The following is a 16,987-nucleotide window of genomic DNA, read 5'->3' as shown; positions in this document are numbered from 1 at the left end:
AATTATTTTACTACGTCATCTCTTCTTACTACTGTAGCTACTGCAGTCTCACGGTGGCCAGCTGATCGCTCCTTCAAAGTTCAATGCATTCTGTGGCCTAGTTCGCTTGCTGTCGCTTTTTCCACCCGTGTGTGACTCATACGTGTCAGCACCTGTCGTTCTGCTTGTACTACCTAGTGATACGGCTCTATCATTTGCTCTTGTCTTAAACTCATCTTTCTTAACCCAGATAACCCTGACGTCCTTCTTGAAGGACGACGTCACTCACTGTTGAAACTATTTATTTTTGTGAATAATGCATTGTTGCAACGGACTGTGATGCATTGTTATATGAAGTAGGCAGAGTCAGTTATGCGCTGTGACAATCAGTTTGACACCGTCATTCATAGTGAGTGAGAAACTGTGTCTTGAAAATAGGGCCGATTTTACCATGGACGAACTGTCTGACCTTGTCGTCGATGGGTATGTATATTATCTTTCGTAATGCGTCAATAGTTCTGAAACTTGTCATATAATATCTTAGAGAATTAACCTACACTATTTATGGGTTCATATTGCGATTGAAAGTTTTCGTCAGTTGTAATTCCATAATGTTTTTAACCGTCCTTCCAGAAGAACGTCAGGGTAATATGTTGTCATTTTGTATTCACAGAAAACGATGTACACTGATGGAACTTTTGGACATGTTAGAATCAAAAGATGAGGAAATACCTAATACTGGTGTGAACGCAACATTACACCGTCCTCTAAATTCAACTGATGACGTAACAAATAAAGATTCGGCTGCTGAAGAAAATCCAAGTGTAGATAAATTACCACCAAGTCAGCTCAATGCTACTGCGCTTTGTGATTTGGCCATTTCTACCAATGGTAATGCTGTGAATGCAACAAGGAAACAATCCTTTACCTCTGATGTTGTTCCAGGACCCTCCAGGAGTACAAAAACAGCAACAATAACAACAACAACCACAAACAAACCAGCAAGGCTGTCGAAGTTCTAAACCTCAAGAAATATAACTGGAAAAGTGGTGAAATAGTTAATCCAACACTTGTATGGCCTCTAATGTTCACAGTTGCAATGAAGAAAGGGCAAACACCGCTTGAATATTTCCAACAGTTTTTTGATAACAAAGTGCTTCAAATGATGGTCACTTACACAAATCAGTACGCAGCCAAGAGAAATAGACTAGGTGATTGTTCAGAAGATGAGATGTTGGTGTTTACTGCAATACTTCTGCTAAGTGGATAAGTAACAGTGACACGCAGAGAGATGTACTGGCAATCAGATAAAGACAGTCACGACCACATCGTAACAAATGCCATCTCCAGAGATCGATTTGACTTTATCTTTTCCAATTCGCATGTATGCAACAATGGCAATTTAGATAAATCAGACCGTTTTGGGAAAATCCGCCCATTACTGTGTATGCTGAATGATAGATTCAAACAATTTGCGCCTCACGTGTGGCATCATTCTGTCGATGAATCGATGGTCACATACTTCTGATTCAAATTTTGGTGTAGAGGCACAAGTGGTGGATATATTATTTGACTCGAACCCTACCAAGGAGGTGGCACGTGTATTAAGGATTATGAAACGAAAGGTATGGGGGACGGTGTGGTAATGACTTATGTTGACCAGTTACTTCCACGTGTTCCATACTGCATATACTTTGATAACCTCATTAACAGCATTGAACTACTACATGACCTAAAAGAGAGGGGTGTGGAAGCAACAGGAACAATAAGAGGAAACAGAGTTAAGAATTGTACTCTTATCATCTGTAGATAAAATGATAAAAGAAAATAGACGATCATATGAAGTTTGTTCTGACTCAGCATCCGGGATTTCCATTGTACGTTGGAATGTGACAACATTGTTGTTACTGTAGCCACCAACTTTGACAGAGCGCAACCACTACGTTCTGTAGCAATATTTTCCAGGGAACAAAAGAAAAGGATTAGTGTGCTTCAACCTAACTTATTACACTCGTACAATACTCATATGGGAGGCATAGATCGAGCTGACCAAATGCATCCCTATATAGATGCTTTATAAGAGGAAAAAAGTGGTATTTCCCGATCATTACACATTTTATAGACATTGCAGAGCAAAATGTCTGGAATCTTTACAAACACAACGAAGAACACTTAGATCATCTGATATTTCATCATCGAATTGTCACTGCAATTCTGGAAAGTAACAAGAGTGTCACTACCCTCGGAGGACATCCTAGTAAGAGGGCAAAGCTAGATTCTATATTTGATGGGAAAGAACATTATGTTGCTGAATTACCAGTGGACGAGATAACAAAAAAGAAGCAGCAGCTAAAATGTCGAAGTTGCCACAAAAAAACTACTACGTTGTGCTTTTTGTCTTACCATACTAGTGCATAAAATATGTTTATAGGTTACTTTCTTTGTTGTTTTTTTTTTTTTTTTTTTTTTTTTTTTTTTTTTTTTGTATTTATTAGCTGTTTTAGCTCATAACTCAAATTTATTTATGTTTGTTTGAAAGTATGAAAACCAAAACAAGTTAATTGTGCAATGTCATATACTTTAAAAACATGTTTCCTTATTGTCCTGACATCCTTCTGGAAGGACGCCCATTTTTGGAAATGCTAAATAAAAATAAATACTCAAAATTGTTTTTACTTTCTTCCTTACAACCTTGTGAATGAATGCAGATAAGATATAAATCAATTTTGAAAAAAACAAATAATTCAGGACTGTCTGGGTTAATGTTGTAATGTTTCTTTACTTTGGGCCCATAAAACTCGTCCGCATAAATCTCGCCCGTAATACACGCGGGCGTTGTTAGTTTTCTGCGTCATTTTGATTTTCAAAGTTTTGTGGTACAAATCTCCTACCGCGAAATGATGAGCTACTGCTACCACTGCCTCTACCTTTTTGTATCATATTCACCCAGTAACGTTTGTTCTCCGGTTGTTCATTCTGATCGTGATTTTCTCTCGTCCCGTTGTTATTGTTTTGACGATAATCACGGTTTCCTCTCCAGTGATCCTAGTCTTCTACTCTTTCCAAAAATGATGAGAAGCTTTTATGGTTACTTCCCACATAACCTTTTGAATCGTCCAGTAGCTTTTTTCATAGTTCCCATACTATTTTGGTTTCTGTTCGCCTATTTCTTAAATGGGTAAATTTTTGGTACCACATTTTGCAAAATTCTTTCAAGGAGTTCCTTCCTTTATTATGATAAAACCTCGCCATGATAAATTCTCTCCATAGATAGTCCTGCTCCTGTTCTAACCAATATTCCTCAATAAATTTTTGTTTAAACCCATCAAAAGACGTCTGGTCCGTATCTAGACTTAACCCCCATCTTTTTGCATCACCTACTAGGGCACTCATAACCATATTAATTTTTTTCTTGAGCCGTCAAATAATCAGGGAAATTACTCTCACAATTTTTCAAAAAGTCTAAGGGGTGCTATCCATTATCAGTTACATAATTTGACGTCCAGGATGGAATGTAACAATATGAGAGAAGGAAAGTTGCTACTCACCATATAGCGGAGATGTTGAGCCGCGATAGGCACAATACAAAGATTCACACAAACATAGCTCTTGGCCATTAAGGCCTTTCTCAGCAGTAGACACACATATACCCATGTGCGCGCACACACACACTCGCGCAAGTGGAACTAGCACACACATCTGCAGTCCGAGAGAGCTGAAACTAAACTGCTAGCAGCAGCACCAGTGCATGATGGGAGTGGCAACTGGGTGAGGGTAAGGAGGTGGCTAGGGTGAGGAGGTGAGGGATAGTATGGTGGGAGTGGCAGACAGTGAAATGTTACAGTTTAGACAGAGGGTAGGAGAGAAGGTGTGGAGGGGGGACAGGGTAAGTAGCGGAAAGGAGAGAAATAAAAATAAAAAAAATTAAAAAACTGGGTGTGGTGGTGAAATGACAGTTGTGTAGTGCTGGAATGGGAACAGGGAGGGGGCTGGATGGGTGAGGACGGTGACTAACAAAGGTTGAGGCCAGGAGGGTTACGGGAGCGTAGGATGTATTCCAGATAAAGTTCCCACCTGCGTAATTCAGAAAAGCCGGTGTTATTGAGAAGGATCCATATGGCACAGGCTGTGAAGCAGACATTGAGATGAGGGGTATCATGTCTGGCAGCGTGATCATCTACAGGGTGGTCCTCTTGTTTTTTGACCACAGTTTGTCGGTGGCCGTTCATGCGGACAGGCAGCTTGTTGGTTGTCATGCCTACATAGAATGCAGCACAGTGGTTGCAGCTTAGCTTGTAGATCACATGACTGGTTTCACAGGTAGCCCTGCCTTTGATGTGATAGGTGATGTTAGTGACCAGACTGGAGTAGGTGGTGGTAGGAGGATGTATGGACAGGTCTTGCCTCTAGGTCTATTACAGGGGTATGAGCCATGGGGTAAGGGATTGGGAGCAGAGGTTGTGTAAGGATGGCACAGAGAAGCATTCCCCTTGTAACTCAGTACCATCCGGGACTGGAGCAACTGAATAACATTCTCCGCCATGGTTTCGATTACCTCTCGTCGTGCCCTGAAATGAGAAATGTCCTACCCACTATCCTTCCCACACCTCCTTCTGTGGCATTCTGCCATCCACCGAACCTACACAATATACTCGTCTATCCTTACACTTTCTTTCTCTCGTATGGCTACATAATTTGGTTTTCCCCTCATCTTATGTTCAAGATTGCTCACTTTACCTTGAATCTGTGAAGTGTTTTGTTCACACTTCTTTTCAAAAGTTGCTACTGGTTTACTCAATTCTTTTTCGGAATCAGTCGCCATTTGTCTCAATTGAGAAATTTCAGTATTACATTTATTTATTAATTCGGTTTTGAGGCCGATAACTTTTTCATCAACTTTTGTTATTACCAAAGGTTCTACGTTGTCCTCTATTTTCATTATTTCTGTGTCAAATCTATCGTTAATGTCGCCAATCTGTCCTTGCATAGTGGCAACATTGTTATTAATAGTATTCATCTTAATTTTTAAATACCTTATTTCATTTGCTCACAATGCCTACTTTGTAGTATACCTCTTCAATTTGTCAACTAATTTTAACCCCTTGCATTTCAATTTGATGGCCTTGTGCTTTAATCTGATTACCTTGCGTTTTCTCAAGTACTTTAATCTGATTGTTAATATAATTACTGTGTGCTGCAAATTGTTTGTTAATATTCCTACCTTGTTCTGCAGTTTGTGCAGCTAACATTTTTGACAATTCGGTCATGTCTAGTGGTTTTTCGCTTTCTTGTTCTAAAGTGTCATTCAGATTTTGTTTCTAGCGATTCACTCATTTTACTCTTGACTTTTGATGAATTAAACATATCCATTGAGTTGTTGACTTAACCACTGTCTACAGTTGTGTTGCCTTTCCTGCCTTGTTTTATATGTGACGAGTTCATCATTTGAATTTGATCGTTCACGTGCGTATATTACTCCACGAAAGCTTGTTGCCGTCTTGTGGCGTCATCTGTGTTCTTGTCTAGCGAACTATTGCCACACAGTGCACTCTCTACTTTCTCGTCCTGCTCGTTCTGGCCTACTGTCGTTTTTGTATCCATTTTAACTTTGTCACTATTTTATATTCTATCTTAAAAATACTTGGGAACTTTTCTATTAATTATTTTTCCTGATGTATTGCAAGTTCGTGCCACTGGACATACAATACTCATCTTACTATTGTTTTTCACCCAACATTTACATTCTGAACTGTACTTAAGTGAGTAAAATTGATGACTGTCCTGTCACGCCGCGCCTAGTATAACTCAAGGTTGCGCACTTGCGCCAAGTATAATGCTCACACTTTACTTGACACTAACTAGTGTTACCCTCTGAGAGTATTTTTAGTTTTAACCGTGTGTTTGTCTAATGGATAATTGACATCGGACAATAATTTTGTGTATATGGCAATTAATAGAGAGACTTAACAGGCTTTACTATGGAGATGATACAAGTAGTGAAATTCATGTGAATGAAACAAAAAACTGTTGCCAGCCTAATTAGGCATAATAATTTGAAATATTGTATCCATAGAATGTAAATATGATATTGCAAAAATGACTCATTAATTCTCTCTTTGGATAATGCACAGGATACTCATAACTACAGGGCAAACTAAGTTGTGGATAGCAGTAGTTATTATTTGCATAAATTATTAATCATATGAAAACAAATGGCTCTGAACACACAATAATAATAGTTACTATAGTAATCATTAATCAACTTAGCACTGAGATATTACCACAGTACACACTGGACTGTAGTTGTGCATGAAAAGAGTTCTGATTTAGCCAACAAATACATACCACAAATGAACTTAAATTATACTACACATACACTTATTATGCTCCCATTTTTAGAATTATCACAGATTTCTCTTAAAAGCAACTAAAACCCCAATTATCTTTTAATTGGAGAAAAGATTACTATGGGAACCCATAAACTGTTACTTTCTCTACAGGCTAACTCTGTAATTATTTTATAAACAAATTGTAATTCACTAATATTAATACCTAACCCCACTTGAAATATTTTATATTTTTTTATCCTGTTTAGCAATTTACTCAATCACTAAGCTTAATTAACTGCATAAAATAGTTCATGGTGATAATAAATGCAAATTTACATTTCATATATGTTCAAATTATGTGCCTTTTTCACCACCTGTGAAGCAGGTATTATTACATTAACACTTACACACTCTGGCACTGATCTTTTGCACATTCTCATTTTAGAGCCATTCCATAATACCAAAAGCACCAACCGACAGCCGAATCCACATCCATGGCAAATTTTTAATATGTATATTAGCTTCCAAATGCCTCACTTGGCACCCTTGATGTTAACCATATGACAGCTAGCCACTTACTGCGTAGCATTCTCACCCAGTAGCCACCCAGATCGACCATCGAAACCACTTTTTACCGTGCGCCGAGCCACTTCCGTTCTAGAGAGAGGTTCCCTACATCTTTTATACTTCACAATACAAATCCCCTTATAGTGAAAAATCCCCTTAGCATGAACCAGCACTCAAAGTACAATTTCTCTTTCATGAGCTGACGTATGTTATAAAATTCCATTATTTTTAAATATCCGTTAGTTTTTTGAATATGTTTAGTATAAACTTCAACTTTCTCTCTTACAATTCAGTGACCTTCACTAGTAAAGAACAACCACTTCATAGTCACATACATACAGTTTCATAGTATAATCTACTTACAATCGATATTGGTGTTACTACTGTGCCAATATTATTTCATAATGTAGCACTACATGGAACACACACTACCGACTGATATCAGGACAGGGGAGATAGTTTTTTGTTCCCTTTTATGCGTAATACCCCACATATTTTGAACACTTCTGTATAAATAGCATTATTATTATTCTTGTTATTATCCTACTGGATCTTTTTGTGGTTTCTAAATGTAAATTCATTCTATGTGTATTTGTTTCACAGAAGAGAGTTCCATAGATTAGAAATGAGTGTGTCTGTGAATACATTACTATGATGGGGTCACAATATGCTGATGAATGCTGTTTACAAGTCTGTCTCTCTCTCTCTCTCTCTCTCTCTCTCTCTCTCTCTCTCTCTCTCTCTCTCTGTCTGTATGTCTGTGTGTGTGTGTGTGGGGGGGGGGGGGGGGGGGGGAGGTGTGTGTGCGTGCACCCGTGCATGTATGAGCATGCGTGGGTGCGGGAACGCGCACTCGCGACTGACTGTCTGTCCGTCCATCCACTTACTCAGAATTTATAATCAGTATTCATTCCTTGAAATTTAGTGTTTGCTACAGTCTATAAAAGTACCATATACATTTAATTTAACATTGTCATATTTCTGTCTTCAAATTGAAATTCGTGGGATTTGACTTCTTCTGTGCATATTTCAAGTGCACAATTATCTATGGGCATTATACTTGTTTTTGAGAATTTTTCTTATTAATTCTTTTTTGCTCAACTTAAAACAGTGGTCACTCACAGTCTCCTAGGTGGTGTGGGCCACTAATTACTTTATCCCCATCCATTATTTCTACATTCTTATGCTTTTGTATCTCCCCCCCTTGTTTCCTATTTTATGACACCTTAAACTGCTTCACGTGTGTTATTATTTTTGTCATTAAATAACCTTTTACAGCAGTTAATACTCTTTTTGTACTTGTGACAAAAGTTCAGTACTCTTTTTCATGAATCTGAGGTACTTATGGGTTTGGGAGGACTTTTTTCTATATGTATTTGTTTTAGTCAGTCATTGGTACTGATGTGGGCACTTTCAAAAATTTATTTCCAAAGTTGCACTTAAATAATGCTGAGAACTGAGAGAATTGGCATTTTTGTTGGTTTCTCTACACGCCTAAGTCCAGCTTCGGTTTTACAGACCAGATTTTACATCTATATGTGTATTCTGCATGTCAGTGAGAAATATGAGGCCGAGGGTATTGTACCACAGGTGCCATTGTCACGCATCTTTATTATTTGGCACAAATGGTCTGAGATACCAAGATCTTTTACAATTACACCACACTTTTTCCTGTCGACATTTGTGGCCACTTGATCAGTTACTGATGCTGTTATTGTATTTAAGGTTGTTGCAGAGATGACAAGATTGTGAAGGCTGTTTATAATGCATCTCATAGCTACATCTGTGATATTTGTATTTATAGCTCCACACAAAATAATGTTAACTTTTCTGATGAAGACTGTATACATAACTTAATTTATTGAAGAGAAGTATCCGCACTACCACTAGGTGATAAATTCACGTGCATAGCAGATTAAGTTATGGTCAATGCCAAATCCTTTTTATTCAATGGCCAATATTTCAAAATCTCTGTCTTTCGAACAACTTACATGAATGCAGCTGGGTGACATCTTCGACAGCTGTGGCGCGAGGAACTAGCCGTGTAGTTGGCAGCATTGAAACCTGCATGTTTTTCAGATATGTGGACAATACTTGTGTCCTCTTGGAAATGACAGTTTAAACAGCTTTCTAAATCATCTAAATTTGATACACCCAAATATTCACTTCTCAATGGAAGTTAAAAAGGATGTTCCATTCCTAAATGTGTTTTTCAAGAGTGGTATGACGGGACATTCCATTTGTACATTTCTCGAGTTAAACATGTCTTGCATATTTTCATTCTGTGAACACATTACACTTTTCATTCTTGCACTACGTAATGTTCAATTGGGTAAATCAATCATAGTAGGATGGGGAAGACAGCAAGCCATGTAGCACACACGAAACAATTGCCAAATAACATTAATGGTTATGTAGCTAAAAATATAAATTTGCTTATGGGAATGGATAACTAAGACTGAAATTTCAAAAAGGACAACCATTGGCAAAGTGTATAGAATGTACAAATAGAATTTGTTACTGTAGTGTGAAGGAAACAATTAGTTTTCTCCATGTACACCAGAAATGAGAAATGTGGGACAAAAAAAAAAAAAAAAAAGAAAAGAAAACACGCACACATTATCAGAATGCAGTGAACAAAAGGCATGTGGGAAGAAGAAATGAAAGAACTTGATTTTGGAAACGCTTAAGACATGTAGGGATTAAAATGTAGCTCAAGTGTAGATACTGATACTTTCTTTAATTGAGTATTTGTAACGGCATCGAAGCACGAAATGCCAATCTTCCTGCCTCTACTCTGGCAAGATTTTTTACAGTGCATCCTAAACCTCACTGACTACAGGCGACTCTGTATTGTATATCTATTGATCATTTGGTACATTGTTCCTGTACAGTTAAAACTGCTAAATTTACAAAACTATATACCCATTAGTGAGTGAAAATACTGCAACTAAGTACTGACATCACTTCCATGCTGTTTGCTTCAGTGGTCAAAGACAACTACTTGTATCCAATAGTAAACTATATCCATTTGTGTATGAATAAACTGATCTTGATTGTACTAGTTTATGAACTGTTGTGACAAGGTACACTCCTGGAAATGGAAAAAAGAACACATTGACACTGGTGTGTCAGACCCACCATACTTGCTCCGGACACTGCGGGAGGGCTGTACAAGCAATGATCACACGCACGGCACAGCGGACACACCAGGAACCGCGGTGTTGGCCGTCGAATGGCGCTAGCTGCGCAGCATTTGTGCACCGCCGCCGTCAGTGTCAGCCAGTTTGCCGTGGCATACGGAGCTCCATCGCAGTCTTTAACACTGGTAGCATGCCGCGACAGCGTGGACGTGAACCGTATGTGCAGTTGACGGACTTTGAGCGAGGGCGTATAGTGGGCATGCGGGAGGCCGGGTGGACGTACCGCCGAATTGCTCAACACGTGGGGCGTGAGGTCTCCACAGTACATCGATGTTGTCGCCAGTGGTCGGCGGAAGGTGCACGTGCCCGTCGACCTGGGACCGGACCGCAGCGACGCATGGATGCACGCCAAGACCGTAGGATCCTACGCAGTGCCGTAGGGGACCGCACCGCCACTTCCCAGCAAATTAGGGACACTGTTGCTCCTGGGGTATCAGCGAGGACCATTCGCAACCGTCTCCATGAAGCTGGGCTACGGTCCCGCACACCGTTAGGCAGTCTTCCGCTCACGCCCCAACATCGTGCAGCCCGCCTCCAGTGGTGTCGCGACAGGCGTGAATGGAGGGATGAATGGAGACGTGTCGTCTTCAGCGATGAGAGTCGCTTCTGCCTTGGTGCCAATGATGGTCGTATGCGTGTTTGGCGCCGTGCAGGTGAGCGCCACAATCAGGACTGCATACGACCGAGGCACACAGGGCCAACACCCGGCATCATGGTGTGGGGAGCGATCTCCTACACTGGCCGTACACCACTGGTGATCGTCGAGGGGACACTGAATAGTGCACGGTACATCCAAACCGTCATCGAATCCATCGTTCTACCATTCCTAGACCGGCAAGGGAACTTGCTGTTCCAACAGGACAATGCACGTCCGCATGTATCCCGTGCCACCCAACGTGCTCTAGAAGGTGTAAGTCAACTACCCTGGCCAGCAAGATCTCCGGATCTGTCCCCCATTGAGCATGTTTGGGACTGGATGAAGCGTCGTCTCATGCGGTCTGCACGTCCAGCACGAATGCTGGTCCAACTGAGGCGCCAGGTGGAAATGGCATGGCAAGCCGTTCCACGGGACTACATCCAGCATCTCTATGATCGTCTCCATGGGAGAATAGCAGCCTGCATTGCTGCGAAAGGTGGATGTACACTGTACTAGTGCCGATATTGTGCATGCTCTGTTGCCTGTGTCTATGTGCCTGTGGTTCTATCAGTGTGATCATGTGATGTATCTGACCCCAGGAATGTGTCAATAAAGTTTCCCCTTCCTGGGACAATGAATTCACGGTGTTCTTATTTCAATTTCCAGGAGTGTAATTGGTTTTTGCGCTAAATTCTGTTGGTTTTTCATAATGCTATCATTCATATTTTACATAGGCCTGCTACTGAAGTTCCCATGTACATCAGTGGCCTACCCCATATATGTGCAGTGACATGATTGTAGATTTAATTAAAAGTCTGTTTTTACCAGACAAGACAGGCTTCTACTACAGCCACACAAAAGACAACATACCGATACAGTTTTTTGGCCCTGTTTTCTGTGTTGAAAGCATAGTAAAAAGAGTGCGTACTCTTGGCCCGTTATATCATAAAAAGGAGACTCCTGTTGCAGATCATCTGGTAAGTAAAATAAAGATCTTAGTACCAATTATATATAGTTTCAATCAAAAAGGAATAGTTACAGGGACTTATTAAATTTTGTTCATTTTATACATAAAGGTGGACCATGTTAACCCAAAAAAGAAGAGAAAAGTTATCATGGACACACAAAAGAAAGGCTGTCCAGCAACATTGGACGTTAAGAGTGTCAGGGTATTCCCCGATTATTCGATAAACTCGGCAACAGACAGTTAAAAAAAAAAAAAAGGTATGTCATTTGGCTAGCTCTTGTATATAAATATTTGTAATTCATTGATAAATTTTTATTGTATTAAAGGTTACTGAGAAACTGAAACGAGACTTGTAGTCGACACAGGCACCAAAACGTTATCTGCGGTATTATGTGGCTGCCTCCCAAGCAAGCCACCATAATCATGGCATTGAATGTGTGAAAGCAATTGGACACATACAACCTTTGTTTTCAAAAGAGATCAGGGATATAGTTACAAAGTGGATGAACTCAGTTCGGATTATTAAGTTAGAACTGGAAAGATTTGTGGAAAACAATTTCACTAGGGAAAACAGACCAGATCAGATGAACATAATGTTTTACCCAACAGATCGTACAATTTATAGCCATATGTATCAGGCTCTGTTTGATTTGAAGAAAACTGTTATTGACCAAAATGCATTCAGGAATGAAATTAATGGGTGGGAAAAGGAATCGAAGGATGAGACATTTTTTTTCAGATCATTTACAGATGACAATGGAAAAGTGCAGCCATTGCTTTTTTGTTACCAGCACATGAGGCAAAGGGAACTTTTGAAAAAGTATGGTAGGGTATGTTTGCTTGATGCAACATACAAGACAACGAAGTATGACATTCCATTATTTTTCTTGGTAGTGAAAGCTAATGTGGTGCTATTTAGTCATTGGGATATTCTTCATTCAAGTAGAAAACACTGCATCAATTAAAGAGGCTCTATGAATTTTCAAGGCATGGAACCCAGATTGGAATCCAGTTTAATGGGTTACAGATTTTTCTGAGCCTGAGATACGGGCAATTGAAGGAACATTTCCAATGTCAAGGGTTTATCTTTGTCTATTTCATCGAAAACAAGCCTGGCAACAGTGGCTTAGTAAAAAGAACAATTTAGACATACCGGGAGATAGTGAGCAAAGTCTGAAGCTGTGTGAAGAAATTACTGAGTCACCATCTGAAGAACAGTTCTTAACTGCAAAACAAAACCTTCAATCTCATGAATTATTAACTAGAAATTCTGGTGCACTTGATTATTTTAATAAGCAATGGCTTTCAGTATCTGAAAGGTGGGTGAAGGCATATGACAACAAGAAGAATTTCTTCGCCAATATACCTACTACTAATGGTGTTGAATCACTAAATAAAAAAGTGAAATATTTTTTCTTAGACATTCAGCAAATAAAACATTGACAGGTGTTGTTAAAGTTTTAATAAATGATTTCCTCCCTAGCCTGTTTAAAAAATATTGTCTGAAGAATTCAGCCGTCAAATCTTACAGCAGAGAGAGTCCTCATTTCTTGCATAACAAGTCACACGAATTTGTGAATCATGTAATGAAAAGACATTATTCAGCACAAACTGAATTTACAAAAGCTCAGTGAGGGAAATGGGTGGTGAATTTTGCAAAGCCTAATTGCACATGTGAAGACTTCCAAAGGTGGAAATATCCATGCAAACATTTCTGCGCAATTTTCATTTATTACCCTGGCTGGGACTTCATAAGTTGAATGACAGTTACAAGAACAGCCCTTTAATTTGTCTCGATGAGACCTTTGGGTTTGGCTCAAGCAACAGCTGGTCTGAAACTGCCAGCCCAGTATTACAAAGTTCAGAGGATACCAGCAGTGAGGAGGCAGTAAACCAAGGCAGTGACAATCCCAGAAGCTCAACTTCATCAGAGGAGCAAGATGCACGGGAATTAGCAAGGGAGGTCATGAACCTGACCTACAACTGTAAAAACGGAGAAGCAATTGTTAGAATGCTGAACAGACTTCGAGAATGTGTGGATGATTTAACATCGTCAAACCCACAAGCTGGTGGTCTTCCATTATTAGGATCATAAAAACGGTGTGTGTGTGTGTGTGTGTGTGTGTGTGTGTGTGTGTGTGTGTGTGTGTGTGTGTGTTTGCTTTGATAATATTTTGTGTGGGAAATTTAACTTCTTGGTGTACCACGTATCGCCCAAGTCTCGTAATCACACTGTAAGAAAATGGATGGAAGGAGTAAGATACATGCGGTTGCTTGAACAACTGCTACCTGAAGTATCCTACCTCTCTGCTGAAGCAAATTTAGCTCCAAGAATATGTAAGTGAAAATAAATTTATTGTGCATACATTTTCTAAAACTAATGTACTATAACTCTAATCATTGAAAGAACTACTTACTTGCATTGATGCCCATACCAATCACCTTGGACTAAAAGAGGACTAGGTCAGGGCCAGCGATAGCCAAAATGGTGCTTATCTACTGCTCATTGGTTGGTGACGTGACAGTTTTGCGTAGCCAGAAGAATGATTCTTTGACATATTGAATGAGAGACGAGAACAGACAATATACTTCTAGTGCTGAAATTGTAAAGCATTGTTATGTTTTCTGCTTTTCAGTGTATTCGTGAGTTTTGAGAAATATTTTGTGATAAGGGGCGCAAGCTATAAATTACTGATTTCAGTGATTGTTCTGCACGATGATGTCATCAGCTTGTGTATATCTCATGGATTAATTGCAGAGATATGAAAATGTCAGATGTGATGGTGAAATGACGTTTAAAGAGAATGTGGGTGGAATCGTCTGGAAGTGCAGCATAAGCCTCCACTTTGAGTAACAAGATCAATGTTTTTTTAATTCCATCGTGGAAGAAGGTAGGTGGATCAGTATTCATTGATAGTTGCGCATGTGATATATTAAAAAGCACCAATCCACCTACCTTCTTCCATGATTTAAGTAAAAAACATTGATCCACTTACTCATTGTTCTCGTGTACATTGATTGCATACCAACTCAAAAGGAGAAAGATATTTCACTGCTTTCTCGAATATACCATGGGTTGTGACACTGTACTTAGTTTTCAGATGCTAACACAGTTTAAATAGCTGTAACTCAAACAGGGAGCAGTTAAATATGATTCTTGTTTACAACACTGTTTCATCCTTTCTTTCAAATTTATTACATCGAAACACATAGTCTGCCTACTGCTATCTCATTGGCTGTTTAACACAGCTGACATACCCTCTTTTGTTCCATTATACCTCACAAGAAGTGCTGAAAACATTCCTGTGTGAAACGTATAAGTACGCCGCTGGCCCTATTCTAGATTTTTCACGATAGTTGGTTCACAACTTGGGCTGCTTCCACATAACACCCATTGTCTAGTCTGCACAAGTGCCAACTGCCCCTAAATAACTGTTTTGCCCTTCCCCCCCCCCCCCCCCCCCCCACACCCCTTCCTCCTCTCATAGTTCGTCATACCTTACCAAAAACATTTCCTGTTCTAATAATATGTGCCTTATAAATCTTCCTGTAAGAAAATTCTTTCTCTGTCTGCCCTCATTCCCTCCACCTTATCTCTCGTACAGTTTCTTTGTCTTGCCTTTCACTACATATTACTATAATTACCGAAAGGTAGAGGCACCTGGAATGACTCAATCTACATGGTTCTTGTACTGTACTGTCTATATCCGAATCCCGCTCCAGCTACTGCCGGGTTTGGGTGTTGACAAGTCCTCTCCATTTGGCTCGGTCCTCCCACCACTTTTCTTCCTCCACTTGCTGCCAGGTCACACCTCTCCTTTCTACAGATATTCTCACTCCCATTTTCCACCGTGTTCTTGGGCGCCCTCTAGGTCTTTTCCCATCCACCTTTAGTTCTTCCATAATTTTGGAGAGTCTCTGCACATGCATCCTCTTAACATGCCCATACCATCTTAATCTCTTTCTTTCAATTTCTTCTCTCATACTTCCTTGTTTAAGGTCCTTTCTAATCTCTACATTCCTTACTCTGTCCATTCTTGTTTTTCCCATAACTGCTCTGACAAATTTCATTTCCCCTGCTTGCAGTCTGCTCCAGTCCCTTTCTGTCATTGTCCATGTTTCTCCAGCATAGGTGACAATAGGGATGTAATAATTCTTATACATTTGCTCTTTCAAAAAACTTCATTTTTCCAAATCAGGTGTTTTATTGTTTGGTAGAAATTGCCTCCCTTCTGTAACCTCCTATCAATTTCGTTAGATGTTCTTCCATCCCTAGATATTTCACTCCCTAAATAAGTGAAACTTTCTACCACTTTGAGGGGTTCTCCATTCAAGGTAATATTTCCGTTGATCCCTTTCTCTCTTCCAAATACCATTACTTCACTCTTACCTTTATTTATTTTTAATCCATACCTTTTCATTGTTTCCTTCCACGCATCAAGCCGTAACTGCACATCTACCTCTTTATCATCCCAAATTACCATATCATCTGCAAAACTCATCTTTTTTGTCTTTTTCTTTTACTATATCTTTAACTGCTCTATTCATTCCCTCCATCACGACATTAAAAAGTGCAGGAGATAGAATACTTCCTTGCTTAAGTCCTTGTCTTATTTGGAAGTATTCATAGTTCCCCAATGGTGTTCTAATTCTACAATTGTGTCCTCTGTACATTGTCTTTATAACATTAATGTATCCATCTTCTATATCTATCTTCTTCATTTCTTCCCAGAGTCTTTCCCTGTCAACTGAGTCATATGCCTTTTCTATGTCTATAAAAACCATTATCACCCTTTTGTTATACTCCCAACATTTTTCCAGCAGTTGGTGGATAGAAAATATCAGGCCGATCGTGCTTCTTCCTTTCCTAAACCCGTGCTGTTCTTCACTCAGCTCGTTTTCTATCTTTTCACTTATTCGATTTAGTAAAATTCTTTCAAAAATCTTGGCTGTATGACTCATAAGGGTTATTCCTCTGTAGTTTTTACAAAGTCTTTTATTGCCTTTCTTGAAGATGGGAACAATGTCTCCTGTTCTCCAGTTGTCAGGTATTGTACTATTTCTCCACACGCTTGATAGTACTCTATACAGCCACTGCATTCCCACTGGACCTGCTGCTCTTATCATGTCCACTGATACTTCATCAGGTCCTGGGGCTTTCCCCCCATTCATCTTCTTCACAGCTTTTTCCATTTCTTCCCGTGTAATTTGTCCTAATTCTGCTTCCCAACTTCTCTCAATTTCTCCATTATTTGTTGTTTCCTCATGTACCTGCTCCTCAGCATTTAACAGCTTCTTAAAATGT

General features: G+C 39.5%; 1 protein-coding gene across 5 annotated transcripts in view; it reads left to right on the top strand.

Moving 5' to 3' along the window:
- LOC126483784 (ankyrin repeat domain-containing protein 1-like) overlaps positions 1-16,987 on the top strand; it is a 116,276-nt gene that overhangs the window by 91,735 nt on the left and 7,554 nt on the right. For 4 of the 5 annotated variants that reach the window (XR_007587778.1, XR_007587775.1, XR_007587776.1 and 1 more), the window contains exons 3-4: positions 11,450-11,692; positions 11,792-11,939. The exons of the other annotated variant lie outside the window; for it this stretch is intronic. The gene's annotated coding sequence lies outside the window, so the exon portion shown is untranslated. The remainder of the gene's footprint in view (positions 1-11,449; positions 11,693-11,791; positions 11,940-16,987) is intronic. 5 annotated transcript variants of the gene reach the window in all.

Source organism: Schistocerca serialis, chromosome 6 (assembly GCF_023864345.2).
Source record: "Schistocerca serialis cubense isolate TAMUIC-IGC-003099 chromosome 6, iqSchSeri2.2, whole genome shotgun sequence".
In the NCBI taxonomy this organism is placed as follows: domain Eukaryota; kingdom Metazoa; phylum Arthropoda; class Insecta; order Orthoptera; family Acrididae; genus Schistocerca; species Schistocerca serialis.
Note: the sequence above shows the minus strand (reverse complement) of the source record. Positions and strands in the feature narration are given on the sequence as shown.